This window comes from Pan troglodytes, chromosome 6 (genome assembly GCF_028858775.2).
Source record: "Pan troglodytes isolate AG18354 chromosome 6, NHGRI_mPanTro3-v2.0_pri, whole genome shotgun sequence".
NCBI lineage: Eukaryota > Metazoa > Chordata > Mammalia > Primates > Hominidae > Pan > Pan troglodytes.
The window spans coordinates 88,937,377-88,953,492 of NC_072404.2; the positions used below are offsets into that span (position 1 = coordinate 88,937,377).

Genomic DNA, 16,116 nt, shown 5'->3' on the forward strand with positions numbered 1-16,116 from the left:
CAATGCAGATGCTCTTCGAAAATGGAAAAAAAAACAACAAGAAATTCTTCTGATGTCTGCAGAAGGAACACAGACTTGCCAATGCCTCGAAGTTAGACTTCTGACTCCAGAACTATAAGAAACATTTATTAAGCATGGCATTAAATATTAGATAATATCTCATTCTCTTGATGCATTGTAATTTGTAAAATAATTTCACATTTTTGGACGTTTAGTTTGTTTCCAAAATTTTGTTTCATAAAAAGTCTGTGACAACATTAATTATTTACTGAGGACAGACATTTTGAAGAAGAATTTCTAAATAAAATGGAGAAGCATTTTCAAGCACAATGTATTTTGACAAATTGCTTTTAAGGGAGTTTGGGCCTGTCTCCTCAGCTTATTTCATTCTATCTTCATTAGCACTGAGTATTAGTTCTGATATTATCTAAAAATGTCCTAAGTGAAAAAAAAATGTTATCTCATTGCTTTAAATTTGCATTCCTGTTTACTGGTGAAAATGTTTCTTTCTTTTTTCTTTTTTTAACCAAATGTACATTACCCTTTGTATGTTCCTTTTGAATAGCCTGCTCATCTTCTCATATTGAGTACTATTTTTATAATAATTTGTAAGAATTTTTATATAACAAGGTATATAATATTATTTCTTTCACCTTTATTGCAAGCTTCCAAATTTAACTCATTTTGGTACTTGAATAGCAAGAATCTTTTAAATATTACACAATCAAATTTGCCAGCATTTCTTTTCATGAGTACTAAAAACATTTAGTATTTCCTATCTATGGAGCAATTAAATAGAGCCCAACATCATCACCTTTACCTTTTAATTTTCAACAGTTAATTTTGAAATTTAGTTGAGTGATTAAAGTGAGCAGATACTCTAATTGTATGTTTCTAAATGGTCACTTTTTCTTAACAACCTTTGTTATTTTTGTCTATTCCACATTGAATTATAATGTGTCATTTGTGATAACACTATGAATTATTTTTATTGTAATTTTGTTATACTATATGATATGTGGTAAATAATATTTTGCCTTAATATTCAAATATTAGATAATTTCTTAGCTATTCTAGGCCATTTTTTGTTCCTGAGAATATTTAGAATTTATACATTGTCTTCACATTCACACACACATATTTTGTTTGAGATTTTGGTTAGACATATGGTGTACTTTGAGAAGACAAGACGTTTTACATATTCAAAGTTTCCAAAGGATAAATTTTAAAAATTGGATGCAGTCATTTCTTATTAGAATTATTTCTAATGCTTTGTTTATTACTTTGATTTATTTTCTTTTTGAAATGATTATTTTACTTATCAAGTATTAATAACTGGTATAAAGAAAATCCTTTTTTTGTATTTTTAAAAACTCAGCTATTTTGCTTAACTCTTAATAAATCTGATTTCTCCTAAGATTTCTAAGTATATAATTATATAATTTGCCAACAGTGATATTATTATTCTCCCGCATTATTTCTATTTTATAAAGTATTACGTCGTCCAGAACTTTCAAATGATGTTAAGTAGTAATGATGACTTCTGGGTATTTTCATTTTTTTTAAAAAAAAAGACTGAAGCATGGAAATTATGTTTATAGCATCAATGACTTCTGGTCCCCTAGTCCTTGCTTTGATTCCTTGTCCAGTATTTCAGGAACTGGTAGTCATCCCTATTCATCAAACCAATGATCTTAGTTTTCTCACCTCATTTTTATATGCCATAATGCTTAAACTAGATCCTCCAAATATAATGCTAAATAATAAAGATGAGAGGGAGCATTTTCAATAGTAAGAAAAATAATAATCCATCTTTAGTGAATTCTGGCTGCTGCTTTAAGATATATCACCTTCCATCCCTCTATAAATCCTGAAAGCAGTACTGAAGACTATAATTTTAATGCTTTTTCAGCTGCTATTAATTAGTTTAAGGACATTAACTTGGAATGATTAATATGTTGCATAATATGAATATTAGTCATATTTGCAAATATTTTGTCTGCTGTATATATGCAGTATAAATATTTGAAATTATAATTTAAATTTTACTTCTAAGTGAATAGTTACATAGTCTTAAGGAGTTTTTTTATTTTTAATGAGTGGGATTTTTTAGACTTTTGCTGTGTTAGAACTTCAAAAACTTGTTTCTAGATTCATTGCATTATGTTTAATAGTGTAAGAATCATTTCAAGGCTGTGACTGAATTATTTGTAGATTTTTTTTTAGATGGTTGAAAATGAGAAATGGTCATTATAAAGATGAAAATGTTAACCTTATGTCTTAAGTAGGCTACTTCCAACTACTAAAACTATTATATATTTACTTGCTTCTTGCTTTCTTTATCTCTATTTGACCCAAAAAGTTTGTTACAATATGTTGTAACAATAGAATTGCTATCCATTTTTCTTTGTATTTCTAAATTTTTTATTTCTGCATTTGATACCGTTATTGTGTATATGAAGATCCACAGTTCATACATTTATAACAGTAAATTTTTTATCAGCATAAAATGCCCCTGTTTTCTTGAGGTCTACTTTGTTGGAAATTCATGTTGCCAAGACTACCTTATTTATTCATTTGCTCGTCACATATTTGTGCTTAAATTTTAATTATATTCCAAGCATACAAAATTTGAAAATATTTTATTAAGTAGAAAAAAATATAAAATTCAATACAAATATTTTCATTATATTTTCAAAAGTTACAGTTCTGAGATCTTCAACCGGATTTATTAAAACTAATAGGCAAATACTTAATATAATAAGATCAATAATTAAATAATGCTGAAACATTTAGTTTTTAATTTTACTTAGATTTTAAAAATATGTTTAAAAAATAAAATTATTCACAATTCTAGCATTCAATATTCATCTGTCTGTAATTGTGAAAAATAAGTATCATGCTTCTTGTAGTTATCTAAGATGTACATATATGCATATTTAGGAATAATATGAATTGTATTAATATTGTATTTCTCATCCTCCATGTGCATCAGGTGTAGTGTGCCACTGGCTGCTACCCACCTGTCATGTTTGCATACTAAAATTGAACACAAAGAAAAGCAAGACAATGGTCAGCTAAATCCACTTGGAAACCATATTTTGCTATTTGAGAATCTATTGCATTTATGCCTTCTGAGAGAAAGGATTTTCAAGATATTTATTTTGTCTTTTTCATTTCCACTCTCACAGACCTCCATGACATTTTGATTGGGACACTTTTTGTTTTGAGTACTTGGGGACAAAATATGTGGAGAAACATTTATCTTGGACGTACTTGAATAGTGTTCATCATGAGAGTGAGTTTATAAGATTACAGGATTGTCCTCTGTCTATGCTGAGTACCACAATTGGAGTGAGAGAGCACTAGTGTGTTCCATAATGATTTTTTTGAGTGGGTCTGTTTATGACACCTTAGGCTTTCTAAAGTTCAGGCTCTGAGCAGGGGTCCCTTGGGAACTAATGTGTGTTGTCTTGGGAGCCTGTACAGGATACTGAGCAAGACTCATACATCTTATCTTCTTTCAAACCATAAATTGTTTTGTTTCAAACCTGTGAAGATGCATATACTATTACTCTAGTTTTTTAAAAAAATCTTATTCAAAGAACATATCATTTGCCACATTAATAATTTTTAAGCGTACAGTACAATAATGCTAGCTTTATGCACATTGTTGCACAACAGATCTGTAGAACTTTTTCAACTTGCAAAACTGAAACTTTACATTCATTCTGTTTCTCTTTCTAAGAATTTGACTACTTTACATACTTCATATAAGTAGAATCATGCAATATTTGTCTTTTTATAAGTGGCTTATTTCTCTCAGTGTAATGTTCCCAATGTTCAGCCATATTGTAGCTTATGACAGGATTTCCTTCTTTTTTATGCCAGATAATATTCCACTTTATGTATATATCACATTTTCTTTAACCAAAATATTTAGGTTGCTTCCACATATTGACTATTGTGTATAAAGCTGCAATAAATATGGATGTTCAATATCTCTTTGAGATCCTGTTTCAATTTTTTGATTAAATACTCAGAAGTAGGATTGCTAAATCATATGGTAGTTATATTTTAAATTTTTTGAGGAAACTCCATACTATTTTCTGTAGCCACTTCACTAATTTACATTCTTACCAACAGTGCACAAATGTTCCAATTTCTCCACATCCTCACCAATGCTTGTTGTTTTTCAGACAGTGGCCATCCTAAAGAGTGTGAGATCCCATCTCATTGTGGTTTTGATTTGTGTTGCTCCCATGATTAATGACATTGTGCATCTTTTCCTATGCTTGTTGAACATTAGTAAAGTTGGACATCTTTATCCTTTGCATGTGGATATCCAGTTTCCCCAACACCATTTGTTGAAGAGTTTGTCCATTCTCCCATTGTGTAGTCTTGGCACCTTTGTGAAAGATTATTTGACCATGTTAAGTGAGGGCTTATTTCTGGTCTCTATCCTATTCCATTTGTCTGCATATCTGTCTTTTGCCACTCCCATAATGTTTTCATTACTGTTGTACATGAAATTAGTATTTTTTCTATTTCTGCAAAAAAAAAGTGCCATTAGGATTTTGATAGGGATTGCACTGGAGTTCTAATTATGGGCATTTTGAGAATATTAAGTTTTCTAATCCATGAACACAAATATCTTTCTGTTTATTTGTGTCTTTATTTCAGCTATGTTTTGTAGTTTTCAGTGCACAAATCTTCTGCCTCCTTAATTAATTTTATTCCTAAGTATTTTATTTTTTGAGGCTACTGTCAGTGATAGTATTTTCTTTTATTTCCTTTTAAGATTTTTCACTGTTAATGTAAAACATTACTGATTTGGGGGTGTTAATACTGTATCCTGCAAATTTGTTGAAGTCGTTTTTTAGTTCTAACAGTATTTTTGTGGAATTCTTATGGTTTTCTATATACTAGACATGTCATCCATGAACAGAGATAATTTTATTTCTTTCTTCTCTGCTTGGATGACTTTTATTTCTTTTTCTTCCTTGATTACTTAGGCTAGGATTTCCAGTACCATGCTGAACAGATGGTTACCATTTGCATGGAATACTTTTTATCATACTTTCACTTTCTGCCTACTTTATTTTTCTTTCTTTTCTTTCTTTTTTTTAAGACAGAGTCTTGCTGTTGTCACCCAGGCTGGAGTGCAATGGCATGATCTCAGCTCACTGCAACCTCCACCTCCCGGTTTCCAGCAATTCTCCTGCCTCAGCCTCCTGAGTAGCTAGGATCACAGGCACATGCCACCACACCCAATTAATTTTTTGTATTTTTAGTAGAGACAGGATTTCACCATGTTGGCCAGGCTGGTCTCAAACTCCTGACCTCAAGTGATTCACCTGCCTCAGCCTCCCAAAGTGCTGGAATTACAGGCATGAGCCACTGCACCTAGACTGCCTACATATGTTCTTGTATCTAAAATGATTCTCAATTTGGGAGGCCAAGGCAGGAGCATTGCTTGAGCCCAGTGGTTGGAGACCAGCCTGGGCAACATAGGGAGACCTTGTCTCTAAAAGAAAAAAAAAATTAAAGTGATCTCTTATAGACAGCACATAGCTGGATATTGCTTTTAACCCTTCAATCATTCTTAATCTTTTGAGTGTGGTATTTACATTTAAAATAATTACTGATAGGGATGAACTTATTGCCACCTTTAAGTTGTTTTCTGTGTGTCTTATAGTTATTTTCTCAATTTCTTTTACTCTTACTGCCGTTTTTTGTGTCTTATTGATTTTTCTGTAGAGACAGGCTTTGATTATTTTGTCAGGCTTTTTTGGGGGGGGAGTGCATCTTTTATGGGTATTTTATTTGTGGTACTATGGGGACTACATAAAACACCTTACAGTTATAACAATCTATTTTAAACTGATAACAACTTAACTTTAACTGCATAACAAAACTCTACTCCTTTATGTCTCCCTCCCACACTTTATGTTATCAAAGTCACAGTTATATCTTTTTATGTTTTGTATTCATTAGCATAATTTTATAATTATATTTTTCATGCCTTCATTTTTAAATTCTACACCTGAATTAAAACTGATTTACCTGCCACTCTTACAGTATTACAGGATTCTGTATCATGTATATATTTACCTCTACAAGAAAACTTTCCATTTTTGTTTACTTTTTTTCTTGCTGTCTAGTGTCCTTACATTTTAACTTGAAGGAAGCTCTTAACAATTCTTATAAGGCATATCTAATGGTGATGAACTTCTTTAGCATTTGTTTATCTGGGAAATTATTTCTCCTTCTGCTTTGAACAACACTTTTTCCAGATATAGTATTTTTGGTTTGACTTTTTTATTTCAGGAGTTTGCATATGGCCAACCCTGACATTATTGGGCTGAAAACATTTACTCAGCTCACACTAATAAAAGTGGCTAAAGAGCTTCTGCATGGCAAAAGAAACTACCATCAGAGTGAACAGGCAACCTACAGAATGGGAGAAAATTTTTGCAATCTACCCGTCTGACAAAGGGCTAATATCCATAATCTACAAAGAACTTAAACAAATTTACAAGAAAAAACAAATAACCCCATTAAAAAGTGGGCAAAGAATATGAACAGACACTTCTCAAAAGAACACATTTATGCAGCCAACAGACACATGAAAAAATGCTCATCATTACTGGTCATCAGAGAAATGCAAATCAAAACCACAATGAGATACCATCTCACACTAGTTAGAATGGCGATCATTAAAAAGTCAGGAAACAACAGATTTTGGAGAGGATGTGGAGAAATAGGACACTTTTACACTGTTGGTGGGAGTGCAAATCAGTTCAACCATTGTGGAAGACAGTGTGGCGATTCCTCAAGGTTCTAGAATTAGAAATACCATTTGACCCAGTGATCCCATTACTGGGTGTATACTCAAAGGATTATAAATCATGCTACTATAAAGACACAGACACACATATGTTTATTGTGGCACTACTCCCAATAGCAAAGACTTGGAACCAACCCAAATGTCCAACAATGATAGACTGGATTAAGAAAATGTGGCACATATACACCATGGAATACTATGCAGCCATAGAAAAGGATGAGTTCATGTCCTTTGCAGGGACATGGATGCAGCTGGAAACCATCATTCTTAGCAAACTATCGCAAGGACAGAAAACCAAACACCGCATGTTCTCACTCATAGGTAGAAGCTGAACAATGAGAACACTTGGACACAGGGCCTGTTGTGGGGTGGGGACCTGGGGGAGGGATAGCATTAGGAGAAATACCTAATGTAAATGATGAGTTGATGGGTACAGCAAACCAACATGACACATGTATACCTATGTAACAAACCTGCACGTTGTGCACATGTACCCTAGAACTTAAAGTACTGGGAGCAAAAATTCAGTGGACTATTAAGAGAAAAGAAACATAAGAATAGAGAAGAAAGAACAAATACATCTGATGAATTTCTCATCCATGTAATACCTGCATATAGTTCACAAATAGACATGCCAAGATTACTCCTGGAGCCTATACTAATTGACATGAATTTTAAAGGATTTCTTTTCCTTGAAACCAAATTTCTGAACAAGAAAGTTATTTAATTTTAACTAATTTTAAATAGAATATATGTTAATTCTAAATTATCTTAAATATTTTTTAAATTAACCTAAGTATAAGACAGTACAAAACACAGCATAAGTTGATCACATGGTCTTCTACATCGTCTTCAATCTTATTTTTGATGTGTTTGCACAGTGACTTTTCGAACTTTTTCAGTTATTATAGGGTATTTTGTTTAATAAGCTTCTTGAAAGAAGATGCTTCTACTGCCAACTTCCCCATAACAATTCTCTCTGTCATTCATGGTAATGTGAAGGAGGAACACTTTACTTTTACAATTTTTTTGTTGTAAAATTACATGGCTTTTTAACCAATTTTTACAGTTTTTAGGAAGTCAATTATTTAAAAAAATATCATAAAAATCTTCATTTTATTTAGTTCTCTGCCTTACAAAGCAAGAGCATAGTGTGAGCTTTTCACTGGGTGCTTTTCCAACAATAGTGAGAAGCAAATACAGAAACCAACTAAAAAAAGTTTTATAGTTTCTTACGACTTTCTGTCATAAAACTATAAAGGCAAACTTGAGAAGATATGACCTAAGAATGCAATGACTTAAGAAAGACAATTTGAAAATCAATTGGCTTTATGAGGTAACTTCTCTGAATTCCATAATGTGGCAATTTCTAAAATGAAAAAGCTTTTTCTTGTGTGTGCAAATTTTATTGGTTTCTCTAAACTCCCATAGCAGAAGCTATAAAAGAGAACACAGAAAACCAAAAGGTACACAGCAGAAAATATTAATATAGTAATTTATTGTATTTTTTAGTATTCCTTCAGTACTCTAAGTACTTTTTAGGCAATATTTAAGTCTTATATCATTGTGAGAAGGGCTACTGGGCTAGTCATTAAAATGTAATATTTAGTTATAGACACTATAAGAAATCTTGGCTAAAATTCTTCCATAGTTTTATATTAATTCAGTTGAACACTGTATTGTCAAAGACTATATCGCCTCAATATTCTCTACCAGGAGATAAAGTAAAAAGAGTGAAATAAATAAATAATAGAGTATTTCTCCATTTTATACAAAGATTTTCTATAAATATCGAGGCCCATGACCATGTTTAACAGTTCAGTAACTGAAGTGATAATCTTTTTTTATGGTTAATTTTCTGTATCTACTATCCAGTTATCATTAAGAAGTGATTCTTAATCTTTCGGGGGTTGGAAAACACTTAGAGCATTTGATAAACAACAGAGGATCTTCTGACAAGAAGACAATTTATGCATTTATATACAACCTAATATATTAAATTTCAGGGAATAAAGAAGCTTCAAAACCTAGCTCTGTATTCTCCAAGCTTTTTAACTCTGTTTAGTACCTCAATAAGTTTAGGCAGCCTTAATTTCTTTTATATCCCCACATTTCTTTTCATGGTAAAACATGAGTGTTTTCTAGGATCCTGATAATGAAAACCTATACAGTTGACCCTTGAACAATATGGATTTCAATTATGGGGGTCCACCTATATCCAGATTTTCTCCCACCTCTGCCACCCCTGAGATGGTAAAAGCCAACTCCTCCTCTGCCTCCTCCTTTTCAGCCTACTCAACATAAAGACAATAAGAATGAAGACCTTTCTGATGATCCACTTCCATGTAATGAATAGTAAACATATTTTTTCTTCTTTATAATTTCCTTAATAAGATTGTATTTTCTCTAGCTTACCCTATTGCAAGAATATAGTATGTAATATGTATAAAGAATATGTGTTAACTGTTCATCTTACTGTAAAGCTTCTAGTAGGCTAGTAGTAGTTAAGTTTTTATGGAGTCAAAAGTTATATGTGAATTTTTGACTGCAGCATGAGGGTCAGTACTCCTAAACTCCGCATTCTTTAAGGATCAGCCATACTTCCAGAGTCTGAATGGTATTTAGTGTATCAAATACGTGGGTTGGTTGGTTGGTTTGTTTGTTTTTCTGTCTCACTCTTGAGGTATATGACTCTAAACAGAAAATATTAGCTGTTGGGAAAGTAAATCCAATGGGACATATTTCCTATAAAGTAACAACTATAGTTAATTAGAGAGTTACACATAGCTATTGGGAGAGCTATGACAAATATTCAAGTATCCTACTTGGTTAGAAATAATCTTGCAGAAATTACCTTTAAATTAAGTCTGCATAATACAAAGTAATTAATAAAGGGTTCTTATACTCTATTTGTTTATTTATTTTGGTTCTTGTAAAAAATGGTTAGGTAGTGAGACATATATTATCATTAGCCTTATTTTATAGAAGAGAAAGAATCATGAGGCTAAGTAACTTATCCAAGGTGATTCCAAAATAATCTTTAGAGCATGAACTTGGATTCTCCTCTCTCATATCAGGCACAATAGGGTCAATTTCAATGAATGAATAAATGAGTAATGTGACAGCACTTTGAATTTACTACACATCTTTTCTAATTTCTTGAAAGGCTATTGTAGTGTCATTCATTCCTTGATTCACTTGTAGATATTGATTGGTTTTCTGGTCTTTGTGCCCTGGTTTAGATGCTGTTTGCACAGAGATCAGTCCCTGTTTGATTGTAGTTAATGAAAGGCAGTGGGCTGTAGCATCACATTAATTGTCAGCTATGACTCATTTAAGATCAACATACCAGAAAAATTGATATTTTTGCTATGCAAACTAAGATCTTGTTTGAGTTATTTAAAATATATAACCATTTCAGATGTTATGATACTTTGACTTTGACCAAAGATAATGTACTTAGTAGAAAATATTGTCTAAATAATTTTTCTGTAATGATGATTAAGTACACTGATTTTCCCATGTTCTCTCATCAGTAGCTTATGAGAGGGTTGTCCCAGTGATTGGCTTGCTGCAGAATGAAGTTAGTGAGCTCATTTATGAAGGTGTAAAAAAAAAATGCAAACACATTGTGTTAAACTGGCTGGAACTTGTTCAAATATCAAAGATTTCTCAAGGACTGTCATCTTGGAGAGAAGGATCAATTAGTTATTTCTCAGGTGTTACAACCCACTGAAAATTTGGAACTGCTTAAGGGTCTTGCTTAGTGTTTTCAGATCGGGAAGGGGAGCAGCAGCAACAAACCTGCTACTGAGATCCAGGGAGCAGATTCACATTCTATCAATTCTACAACTCCAGAACAAGTGTTGCATAGATGAGGTTCATTGCTAAAGATGCACAAATCAAGTTTTAAGGCAGGTATGAATTAGGTTGATAGAGTTCTGCTTTGCCAATCAACTTCAAAGACTTGAAGAATGAAGTCCAAATTAATTGATGAGTTTTTCTTCTTTAATGTACAATATATTGCCCTTCCAAGTTCACCTTGAATTGATGAAAATTGAGAATTCTCAATAATAAGTTATAAAGGTTTACTGAGCCACTGTTACTTACCTTTGTGTACATGTAAGAATAAAATCTTAAGAATCAAGAATTAAGAAGCAAAAGTGTATGCTTTTCACAATTGAATTAAAATTATTTGGGCCTAGAGCCAAGACATTTTCTTAGACTTGTTTTAAGTGCCTTAACCACCTGGAATTCTTTTTAAAGTACTTTCTAATTCATCTTTTTGAAATGATGGCTTTGCCTTTTAATGAGAAATCTACATTTCTTTCTTAAATAGGAAACATAGTGTCCTTGGCTTAGTTCTCTAAAGACATAGAAGTACACTTTTATGTGTAGTGAAGACACAGCTTGTGGCAAATTTATTTCAGGCATGTCAGACTGAAAATCTGTTTCTACAACAAACAGGCTTCCCTTGAGTTTACTAAGCCATGTTCTTCAAGTAAATGAGATACTTTATGGATGTATAACCTGAATGTCCCTACCAAGGAGTTACCGTTTGATTTATTATTCTAAGAGAACAATCTGAACACTAATCCCCACAGCTGCTAGAAGTCTTTGTCATCCCTCCCCCATATTCCTGAGAACACGGGGTCCTTGTAGTCATCATGGTTTCTCTATCTGGGCTCACCCTGGCTCATTTGTTCTTTCCTTCTACCTATTGCTAGAATCTGCTTGGTTTTATCCACATTACTCCTAAGGTGAACATACTCATCCCCCTTTTATTTTGCAAAGCACTATTACTAAAAATATTTGTTATATATAAAAGAACTTTACTGAAGTTTGAGGGGAACAGAGAGTTATAGAACAAAACATGAAAAAATTTAAATTGGTGATCAGACCCTGTATTCATATTCAACCATCTGCTCCATAAGGAGTCCATTCCTAGCCATCTGTCCATAGTCTAGTCTTGAAACCAGGCTGCTAGAATCCAGGTTCTAACAATATTTTCCTAGCCTCTTCTCTTTTCCTGAGTTCCAGCTTACTGACACTTGATCCCAGTGGCCTTCTAAGGTAAAGTATATTTTGCCTAGAGAATGTGGCTTTCCATGTAGCACAGGGTTACATATAAACTATTAAATCACATTTATTAACTATATTGTTTATATATTCTGTGACTTAACTAAATTTTGGGGTTTTTCTGATCCAAAATTTTCTGAGATAAGTAGGTTGAAATTCCTAAGCATGAATGTGGATTGCACAATCTTTCCTACTAATTCTGTCAATTGTGCCTTGCATAATTTTAAACAATATTATAAAGATCATAGGTGTTTGTGGTTGAGATATCTCCTCATTGTTGATTTTTACTATCTGTGTGCCTTTCCTCTTATTAATATTTTGCCTTAAATTCTTTTTTTCTGATATTAATATTGTAACATCCATTTTCTGTTGGGTAATACTTGTGAGATATAGTTTTTCTAACCATTCTGTGTAGTTGTTTTTTGTCTAATGCATTTTTCATGTAGAGTCTATAACTAGAATTTTAAAAATTATATGTTCTTTGTCTTTTCATAGGTGAATTAAATATGTTTATATTTACTTTGGTTACTAATATAGTTGGGCATATTTCAGTCAAATATTTTTGAGGTTTCCATTTATCACGTCTTTTTTTACTCCATTATTTTATTTTTTACATTTGGGTAGATTTCAAACATTCTTTGTTATCTACTTGTCTCTTTATTAAAAACCACAAGCTTTATTTTTAGTCTTCAATGTGTATTCTTGCATTTTTAACACAGAGATCAAACTTTATAAGTCTGGGATAATTCTAAATTGATTCAGCATTTATATCCTCAAAGAAAACACACCAAACCAAAATAAGAAACTGTGTTTAAGAAAAAAAAACTACTGAAATACCCCTGCTATTTTTCTTTTTATAATCTACAATTTTAATTCCAACTGTTTTCAGGAATAGAAATTGAATGGTATATTGTTACAATCACAAAAATAAAGTGAGTATATTTATTTCCTCTCTAATATCCATACCAATACACTTAAGAGTGTATTTGAAAGCCTAAACAGTTAGGTCTGGGTCTTTATAAGAAAAAGGTAATTTAGCCCCTCAAGACACAGTTAGATGTTCAGTTATCCCAAATGTACTACAATCGGCACATGACACTACTCACAGTGACTGACACTAAGGTTATTCAATCATAATAAAACTGAAGTTTATCACTCTTCTGCGATGTGTGAGAGTGAATCCATGTAACACTTCTGGCATCCATCCTATGACTATAAAAGGTGTCACCCTTACAAAGAATCCATCTTTAGAATGAAGCCGACTTTGTGGATAGTAAAAATAAGAAATAAAGGGGAAATAGATATTTGCTTGGATCTGTTGTAAAGCCACTGGATCAACCTGCTCAGAAGATTCTATTTCTCAGAACTTTCCAGTTATTTGACACAGAGAATTCTCTTATTATTTCTGAAATAGTTTGACTCAGAAGTCTGTTACTTACAACATAACAGATGCAACAGTTAAATTTACCAATGTTTCTTACATATTTCTTAGTTCCGTCTGTTTCTTGTATTCTTCTTTGGAGTAACCATTTCTTCATGTTGAAATGGATCCTTCAAGACCTCTTTTATGAAGGGCATACAGGACATAAATACTCTTATTTGTATTTTTTTTCTGAAAAAAATCATTATTTCACCCTCACCCTTAAACAAGAGTTTGACTGAAGACTGGTTATTTTTCTTCATTCTGAACATAACTGCTTTCTTCTGGCCAACATTGTTTCTGATGAAAAGTTTTCTGTTACTCCAGCTGTCATTGAATTGTGAGTACTTTTTCTTTTGTAATTTTTAGGGTTTTTTCCTTTCACCTTTGTTATTCTGCAGTTTCACTGGGGTAAATTTAGATGTGTCTTTATTTTCTTAATTAGAGGCCATATTTTCAATCTGAAATAACCTCTTTTACTTTCTGTGCAATTTTCAACCATTATTTCTTCACATATTTGTTCTCCTGGATTCTCCCTATATTCTGTTTCTGGGAATTTATTTAGACATATGTTCAAGTCTCAATCTATTATCATTCTCCCATATTTATACTTTTATGTTTTTTGTATCCATCTCTTTATATCACTTTCTGGACAAATTCTTATGTGCTATTTCTCATATGACAATTTCCTTCTTTGACTATGTTCTATGTCACTCTGCTGTCTAGTAGATACGAAGCATGTGTTCTTATTTAAACATATTTAAATTAATTATAATGAAGTGAAATTAAAACTTCAGTTGCTCAGTCCCAATGGCTACATTTCAATTGCACACTAGCCAGAAGTGGCTAATGACTACCATATTAGACAGTGCAGATACAGAATCGTTCCATCATTGCAGAAAGTTCTGTTGGACAAGGCTAGAGGGTACTTTCTATTTGATTATTTAAATTTGATTATAAAAATGTTTATATTTTATGTTTCTAATGGGTTATTTTCCATATATATCTGGCTTTGACTGATTTCTTCCTCAGTTTTCTGAAAATGACTCATTTCTTTTATAGATGTCATTTTTATCTCTGTAATGACTTTAAAAATATTTACCTGAAAGCTATTGTTTCAAAGTTATTATTTTCACATTGGTGAGATTATTAATTTTACTGCCTCCAGTGTTTAGTGTTGTTTTATTTTGTTTTTCAAGTGCTTTATAATATTCTCTTGGTGACTCATCTTGAGGCTTAATTCTATTTTGTTGTGTTTCTGTTTTCTTTCTCTTGTCCTCTCATCGTATTTTCTTCCACCTGCCCAATCTCCAGTTCAGCCAGGAATTTATAAGATTCTTGGCTCCTGTCCCATGGATACACTAGGGATATCTCCTATCCATTCCTGGATCCAGCAATTCAGTTGGCAAACATACTGATTGATCATCTGTCTGCATGCCTTCTGCCAGATTGAGTTCATAGGTCACAGCTACAGAGAATAATTATAGTTATGCTCAGAGTTTTTTATGGATGGAGAAAGTCCATTTCAGCCACAGATTTCATATTATGAACCTGGTTCTTTCCTCTCCAAATCATCTCTGGAGAGCTCTTGGGGCCCAGTTACTCTGGAAGGGCCAAACATCCAGCATCTTCTGCCTGTTACTGAATTTAACGCTAAACAAATCTGAGGCTTTAGTGCCTGGTTTATAATTTCTGACCTACAATGATTTATTTTTCTTCTGGGTTTTCAACATAGCTATACCTCTTTAATTTTCCAAAAAAATAAATGTAGTGTTAGTATCATTTGGGATGAATATATACATTTGTAAACTCAAGACCATCTTGATTGGAAGCCTAATGTTTCTCTTCTATTTTGGGAAATTTATTATTTCTTTGCTATAATCTTGTTCCTCATAGTTCTCTTCTCCTATTTGGAACTCTTTAATTTCTTGGGTTTAACATTTGGCTGCCATCCTTTATGCTTTCATTTTTGCTTTTTTTGTTTTTATTAGGTCGTACTCTGATGTGGTTTGGCTGTGTCCTCACCCAAATGTTATCTTGAATTGTAGTTCCCATAAACCCCAAGTGTCATGGGAGGGGCCGGGTGGGAGCTAATTGAATCACGGGGGCAGTTACTTCCATGATGTTCTCATGATAGTGAGTGAGTTTTTACAAGATCTGATGGTTTTATCAGGGGCTTTTCCCCCTTTTGCTCGGCACTTCTCCTTGCTGCCACTGTGTCAAGCAGGATGTGTTTGCTTCCCTTTCCACAATGATTGTAAGTTTCCTGAGACTTGCCCAGCCATGCTGACCTGTGAGTCAATTAAACCTCTTTCCTTTATAAATTACCCAGTCTCGGGTATGTCTTTATTAGCAGCGTGAGAATGGACTAATACATACTCTGTGGAAATTATTGAATCTTATTCCTTTTTAAAATGTTGGTGATTATAGAGAATCCATATATGTGATATATATGACATATATAATAAGTTTTTGTAAAAATTCTTCCTTGTCCTCTTCTTTTTCTTTTCATTTATCATCCCATTGTTGTTTATAGAAACCATATATTTTTTAATCTTTTTAAAAAGTTTTAATATGTATGTGTGTATATATATTTTTTCTGGTTTTTAAATTATGTGTGTTTTATTTTCTCTGGTTTTATATCCAGTTGTCACTTTTCTTCATGCTACTAGTTTTCCTCAAATGTTGGTGACGTTTGATAGTCTTTTCATATTTTGGAATGACTAAATAGTATTTTAAATGGCAGGCATGGGTGCCTTTGCTGTTA

General features: G+C 32.5%; 1 long non-coding RNA gene across 4 annotated transcripts in view; it reads left to right on the forward strand.

Moving 5' to 3' along the window:
• The first annotated feature begins 11,810 nt into the window (after positions 1–11,810).
• LOC104007308 (uncharacterized) overlaps positions 11,811–16,116 on the forward strand; it is a 107,734-nt gene continuing 103,428 nt past the window's right edge. For all 4 annotated transcript variants that reach the window (XR_008549025.2, XR_001719352.4, XR_008549026.2 and 1 more), the window contains exon 1: positions 11,811–11,923. This is a non-coding gene — a long non-coding RNA (uncharacterized LOC104007308). The remainder of the gene's footprint in view (positions 11,924–16,116) is intronic.